We start from the raw sequence: 8,565 nt of genomic DNA, 5'->3' as shown, positions 1-8,565 counted from the left end.
TGGCGCCTGAATATCACAAATATGGTCATCAGAATTATCGGAACCAAAAGTGATAGAAAGTTCAAAGATGGCTCAGAACGGCGTATAACGTCATAATATCACGTTTTGGCCACATTTTGTTTTTTATCTCCAACATGCTCCAACATGTCATTTGGCGCCTGAATATCACAAATATAGTCAACAGAATTATCGGAACCAAAAGTGATAGAAAGTTCAAACATGGCTCAGAACGGCGTATAACGTAATAATATCACGTTTTAGGCACATTTTGTTTTTTATCTCCAACATGTCATTTGGCGCCTGAATATCACAAATATGGTCAACAGAATTATCGGAACCAAAAGTGATAGAAAGTTCAAACATGGCTCAGAACGGCGTATAACGTCATAATATCACGTTTTGGGCACATTTTGTTTTTTATCTCCAACATGCTCCAATATGACATTTGGCCCCTGAATATTACAAATATGGTCAACAGAATTATCGGAACCAAAAGTGATAGAAAGTTCAAACATGGTTCAGAACGGCGTATAACGTCATAATATCACGTTTTGGGCACATTTTGTTTTTTATCTTAAACATGTTATTTGGCGCCTGAATATCACAAATATGGTCAACAGAATTATCGGAACCAAAAGTGATAGAAAGTTCAAACATGGCCCAGAACGGCGTATAACGTCATAATATCACGTTTTGGGCACATTTTGTTTTTTACCTCCAACAAGCTCCAACATGTCATTTGGCGCCTGAATATCAGAAATATGGTAAACAGAATTATCGGAACCAAAAGTGATAGAAAGTTCAAACATGGTTCAGAACGGCGTATAACGTCATAATATCACGTTTTGGGCACATTTTGTTTTTTATCTTAAACATGTTATTTGGCGCCTGAATATCACAAATATGGTCAACAGAATTATCGGAACCAAAAGTGATAGAAAGTTCAAACATGGCTCAGAACGGCGTATAACGTAATAATATCACGTTTTGGGCACATTTTGTTTTTTATCTCCAACATGTCATTTGGCGCCTGAATATCACAAATATGGTCAACAGAATTATCGGAACCAAAAGTGCTAGAAAGTTCAAACATGGCTCAGAACGGCGTATAACGTCATAATATCACGTTTTTTGCACATTTTGTTTTTTATCTCCAACATGCTCCAATATGACATTTGGCCCCTGAATATTACAAATATGGTCAACAGAATTATCGGAACCAAAAGTGATAGAAAGTTCAAACATGGTTCAGAACGGCGTATAACGTCATAATATCGCGTTTTGGGCACATTTTGCTTTTTATCTCCAACCTCCTCCAAGATGACATTTGGCCCCTGAATATCACAAATATGGTCAACAGAATTATCGGAACCAAAAGTGATAGAAAGTTCAAACATTGCTCAGAACGGCGTATAAAGTCATAATATCACGTTTTGGGCACATTTTGTTTTTTATCTTAAACATGTTATTTGGCGCCTGAATATCACAAATATGGTCATCAGAATTATCGGAACCAAAAGTGATAGAAAGTTCAAACATGGTTCAGAACGGCGTATAACGTCATAATATCACGTTTTGGGCACATTTTGTTTTTTATCTCCAACATGCTCCAACATGTCATTTGGCGCCTGAATATCACAAATATGGTCAACAGAATTATGGGAACCAAAAGTGATAGAAAGTTCAAACATGGCTCAGAACGGCGTATAAATTCATAATATCACGTTTTGGGCACATTTTGTTTTTTATCTCCAACATGTCATTTGGCGCCTGAATATCACAAATATGGTCAACAGAATTATCGGAACCAAAAGTGATAGAAAGTTCAAACATGGTTCAGAACGGCGTATAACGTCATAATATCACGTTTTGGGCACATTTTGTTTTTTATCTTAAACATGTTATTTGGCGCCTGAATATCACAAATATGGTCATCAGAATTATCGGAACCAAAAGTGATAGAAAGTTCAAACATGGCTCAGAACGGCGTATAAATTCATAATATCACGTTTTGGGCACAATTTGTTTTTTATCTCCAACATGTCATTTGGCGCCTGAATATCACAAATATGGTCATAATATCACGTTTTGGGTACATTTTGTTTTTTATCTCCAACATGCTCCAAGATGACATTTGCCCCTGAATATCACATATATGGTCGACAGAATTATCGGAACCAAAAGTGATAGAAAGTTCAAACATGGTTCAGAACGGCGTATAACGTCATAATATCACGTTTTGGGCACATTTTGTTTTTTATCTTAAACATGTTATTTGGCGCCTGAATATCACAAATATGGTCAACAGAATTATCGGAACCAAAAGTGATAGAAAGTTCAAACATGGTTCAGAACGGCGTATAACGTCATAATATCACGTTTTGGGCACATTTTGTTTTTTATCTTAAACATGTTATTTGGCACCTGAATAACACAAATATGGTCAACAGAATTATCGGAACCAAAAGTGATAGAAAGTTCAAACATGGCTCAGAACGGCGTATAACGTCATAATATCACGTTTTGGGCACATTTTGTTTTTTATCTCCAACATGCTCCAACATGTCATTTGGCGCCTGAATATCACAAATATGGTAAACAGAATTATTGGAACCAAAAGTGATAGAAAGTTCAAACATGGCTCAGAACGGCGTATAACGTCATAATATCACGTTTTGGGCACATTTTGTTTTTCATCTTCATCATGTTATTTGGCGCCTGAATATCACAAATATGGTCATCAGAATTATCGGAACCAAAAGTGATAGAAAATTCAAACATGGTTCAGAACGGCGTATAACGTCATAATATCACGTTTTGGGCACATTTTGTTTTTTATCTCCAACATGCTCCAACATGTCATTTGGCGCCTGAATATCACAAATATAGTCAACAGAATTATCGGAACCAAAAGTGATAGAAAGTTCAAACATGGCTCAGAACGGCGTATAACGTCATAATATCACGTTTTGAGCACATTTTGTTTTTTATCTCTAACATGTCATTTGGCGCCTGAATATCACAAATATGGTCATAATATCACGTTTTGGGCACATTTTGTTTTTTATCTCCAACATGCTCCAAGATGACATTTGCCCCTGAATATCACATATATGGTCGACAGAATTATCGGAACCAAAAGTGATAGAAAGTTCAAACATGGTTCAGAACGGCGTATAACGTCATAATATCACGTTTTGGGCACATTTTGTTTGTTATCTTAAACATGTTATTTGGCGCCTGAATATCACAAATATGGTCAACAGAATTATCGGAACCAAAAGTGATAGAAAGTTCAAACATGGTTCAGAACGGCGTATAACGTCATAATATCACGTTCAGCGCACATTTTGTTTTTTATCTCCAACATGCTCCAATATGACATTTGGCCCCTGAATATTACAAATATGGTCGACAGAATTACCGGAACCAAAAGTGATAGAAAGTTCAAACATGGTTCAGAACGGCGTATAACGTCATAATATCACGTTTTGGGCACATTTTGTTTTTTATCTTAAACATGTTATTTGGCGCCTGAATATCACAAATATGGTCATCAGAATTATCGGAACCAAAAGTGATAGAAAATTCAAACATGGTTCAGAACGGCGTATAACGTCATAATATCACGTTTTGGGCACATTTTGTTTTTTATCTTCAACATGCTCCAACATGTCATTTGGCGCCTGAATATCACAAATATGGTCAACAGAATTATCGGAACCAAAAGTGATAGAAAGTTCAAACACGGCTCAGAACGGCGTATAACGTCATAATATCACGTTTTGAGCACATTTTGTTTTTTATCTCCAACATGTCATTTGGCGCCTGAATATCACAAATATGGTCAACAGAATTATCGGAACCAAAAGTGATAGAAAGTTCAAACATGGCTCAGAACGGCGTATAACGTCATAATATTACGTTTTGGGCACATTTTGCTTTTTATCTCCAACCTCCTCCAAGATGACATTTGGCCCTGAATATCACAAATATGTTCAACAGAATTATCGGAACCAAAAGTGATAGAAAGTTCAAACATTGCTCAGAACGGCGTATAACGTCATAATATCACGTTTTTTGCACATTTTGTTTTTTATCTCCAACATGCTCCAATATGACATTTGGCCCCTGAATATTACAAATATGGTCAACAGAATTATCGGAACCAAAAGTGATAGAAAGTTCAAACATGGTTCAGAACGGCGTATAACGTCATAATATCGCGTTTTGGGCACATTTTGCTTTTTATCTCCAACCTCCTCCAAGATGACATTTGGCCCCTGAATATCACAAATATGGTCAACAGAATTATCGGAACCAAAAGTGATAGAAAGTTCAAACATTGCTCAGAACGGCGTATAACGTCATAATATCACGTTTTGGGCACATTTTGTTTTTTATCTTAAACATGTTATTTGGCGCCTGAATATCACAAATATGGTCATCAGAATTATCGGAACCAAAAGTGATAGAAAGTTCAAACATGGTTCAGAACGGCGTATAACGTCATAATATCACGTTTTGGGCACATTTTGTTTTTTATCTTAAACATGTTATTTGGCGCCTGAATATCACAAATATGGTCAACAGAATTATCGGAACCAAAAGTGCTAGAAAGTTCAAACATGGCTCAGAACGGCGTATAATGTCATAATATCACGTTTTGGGCACATTTTGTTTGTTATCTTAAACATGTTATTTGGCGCCTGAATATTACAAATTTGGTCAACAGAATTATCGGAACCAAATGTGATAGAAAGTTCAAACATGGCTCAGAACGACGTATAGCGTCATAATATCACGTTTTGGGCACATTTTGTTTTTTATCTCCAACATGCTCCAATATGACATTTGGTCCCTGAATATTACAAATATGGTCAACAGAATTATCGGAACCAAAAGTGATAGAAAGTTCAAACATGGTTCAGAACGGCGTATAACGTCATAATATCACGTTTTGGGCACATTTTGTTTTTTATCTTAAACATGTTATTTGGCGCCTGAATATCACAAATATGGTCATCAGAATTATCGGAACCAAAAGTGATAGAAAGTTCAAACATGGCTCAGAACGGCGTATAAATTCATAATATCACGTTTTGGGCACATTTTGTTTTTTATCTCCAACATGTCATTTGGCGCCTGAATATCACAAATATGGTCATAATATCACGTTTTGGGCACATTTTGTTTTTTATCTCGAACATGCTCCAACATGTCATTTGGCGTCTGAATATCACAAATATAGTCAACAGAATTATCGGAACCAAAAGTGATAGAAAGTTCAAACATGGCTCAGAACGGCGTATAACGTAATAATATTACGTTTTAGGCACATTTTGTTTTTTATCTCCAACATGTCATTTGGCGCCTGAATATCACAAATATGGTCAACAGAATTATCGGAACCAAAAGTGATAGAAAGTTCAAACATGGCTCAGAACGGCGTATAACGTCATAATATCACGTTTTGAGCACATTTTGTTTTTTATCTCCAACATGTCATTTGGCGCCTGAATATCACAAATATGGTCAACAGAATTATCGGAACCAAAAGTGATAGAAAGTTCAAACATGGCTCAGAACGGCGTATAACGTCATAATATCACGTTTTGGGCACATTTTGTTTTTTGTCTCCAACATGTCATTTGGCGCCTGAATATCACAAATATGGTCAACAGAATTATCGGAACCAAAAGTGATAGAAAGTTCAAACATGGTTCAGAACGGCGTATAACGTCATAATATCACGTTTTGGGCACATTTTGTTTTTTATCTCCAACATGTCATTTGGCGCCTGAATATCACAAATATGGTCAACAGAATTATCGGAACCAAAAGTGATAGAAAGTTCAAACATGGCTCAGAACGACGTATAACGTCATAATATCACGTTTTGGGCACATTTTGTTTTTTATCTTAAACATGTTATTTGGCACCTGAATATCACAAATATGGTCAACAGAATTATCGGAATCAAAAGTGATAGAAAGTTCAAACATGGTTCAGAACGGCGTATAACGTCATAATATCACGTTTTGGGCACATTTTGTTTTTTATCTTCAACATGCTCCAACATGTCATTTGGCGCCTGAATATCACAAATATGGTCAACAGAATTATCGGAACCAAAAGTGATAGAAAGTTCAAACACGGCTCAGAACGGCGTATAACGTCATAATATCACGTTTTGAGCACATTTTGTTTTTTATCTCCAACATGTCATTTGGCGCCTGAATATCACAAATATGGTCAACAGAATTATCGGAACCAAAAGTGATAGAAAGTACAAACATGGCTCAGAACGGCGTATAACGTCATAATATTACGTTTTGGGCACATTTTGCTTTTTATCTCCAACCTCCTCCAAGATGACATTTGGCCCCTGAATATCACAAATATGTTCAACAGAATTATCGGAACCAAAAGTGATAGAAAGTTCAAACATTGCTCAGAACGGCGTATAACGTCATAATATCACGTTTTTTGCACATTTTGTTTTTTATCTCCAACATGCTCCAATATGACATTTGGCCCCTGAATATTACAAATATGGTCAACAGAATTATCGGAACCAAAAGTGATAGAAAGTTCAAACATGGTTCAGAACGGCGTATAACGTCATAATATCGCGTTTTGGGCACATTTTGCTTTTTATCTCCAACCTCCTCCAAGATGACATTTGGCCCCTGAATATCACAAATATGGTCAACAGAATTATCGGAACCAAAAGTGATAGAAAGTTCAAACATTGCTCAGAACGGCGTATAACGTCATAATATCACGTTTTGGGCACATTTTGTTTTTTATCTTAAACATGTTATTTGGCGCCTGAATATCACAAATATGGTCATCAGAATTATCGGAACCAAAAGTGATAGAAAGTTCAAACATGGTTCAGAACGGCGTATAACGTCATAATATCACGTTTTGGGCACATTTTGTTTTTTATCTTAAACATGTTATTTGGCGCCTGAATATCACAAATATGGTCAACAGAATTATCGGAACCAAAAGTGCTAGAAAGTTCAAACATGGCTCAGAACGGCGTATAACGTCATAATATCACGTTTTGGGCACATTTTGTTTGTTATCTTAAACATGTTATTTGGCGCCTGAATATTACAAATTTGGTCAACAGAATTATCGGAACCAAATGTGATAGAAAGTTCAAACATGGCTCAGAACGACGTATAGCGTCATAATATCACGTTTTGGGCACATTTTGTTTTTTATCTCCAACATGCTCCAATATGACATTTGGTCCCTGAATATTACAAATATGGTCAACAGAATTATCGGAACCAAAAGTGATAGAAAGTTCAAACATGGTTCAGAACGGCGTATAACGTCATAATATCACGTTTTGGGCACATTTTGTTTTTTATCTTAAACATGTTATTTGGCGCCTGAATATCACAAATATGGTCATCAGAATTATCGGAACCAAAAGTGATAGAAAGTTCAAACATGGCTCAGAACGGCGTATAAATTCATAATATCACGTTTTGGGCACATTTTGTTTTTTATCTCCAACATGTCATTTGGCGCCTGAATATCACAAATATGGTCATAATATCACGTTTTGGGCACATTTTGTTTTTTATCTCGAACATGCTCCAACATGTCATTTGGCGTCTGAATATCACAAATATAGTCAACAGAATTATCGGAACCAAAAGTGATAGAAAGTTCAAACATGGCTCAGAACGGCGTATAACGTAATAATATTACGTTTTAGGCACATTTTGTTTTTTATCTCCAACATGTCATTTGGCGCCTGAATATCACAAATATGGTCAACAGAATTATCGGAACCAAAAGTGATAGAAAGTTCAAACATGGCTCAGAACGGCGTATAACGTCATAATATCACGTTTTGAGCACATTTTGTTTTTTATCTCCAACATGTCATTTGGCGCCTGAATATCACAAATATGGTCAACAGAATTATCGGAACCAAAAGTGATAGAAAGTTCAAACATGGCTCAGAACGGCGTATAACGTCATAATATCACGTTTTGGGCACATTTTGTTTTTTGTCTCCAACATGTCATTTGGCGCCTGAATATCACAAATATGGTCAACAGAATTATCGGAACCAAAAGTGATAGAAAGTTCAAACATGGTTCAGAACGGCGTATAACGTCATAATATCACGTTTTGGGCACATTTTGTTTTTTATCTCCAACATGTCATTTGGCGCCTGAATATCACAAATATGGTCAACAGAATTATCGGAACCAAAAGTGATAGAAAGTTCAAACATGGCTCAGAACGACGTATAACGTCATAATATCACGTTTTGGGCACATTTTGTTTTTTATCTTAAACATGTTATTTGGCACCTGAATATCACAAATATGGTCAACAGAATTATCGGAATCAAAAGTGATAGAAAGTTCAAACATGGTTCAGAACGGCGTATAACGTCATAATATCACGTTTTGGGCACATTTTGTTTTTTATCTTCAACATGCTCCAACATGTCATTTGGCGCCTGAATATCACAAATATGGTCAACAGAATTATCGGAACCAAAAGTGATAGAAAGTTCAAACA

Source organism: Onthophagus taurus, chromosome 2 (genome assembly GCF_036711975.1).
Source record: "Onthophagus taurus isolate NC chromosome 2, IU_Otau_3.0, whole genome shotgun sequence".
Taxonomy (NCBI): domain Eukaryota; kingdom Metazoa; phylum Arthropoda; class Insecta; order Coleoptera; family Scarabaeidae; genus Onthophagus; species Onthophagus taurus.
Note: the sequence above shows the minus strand (reverse complement) of the source record.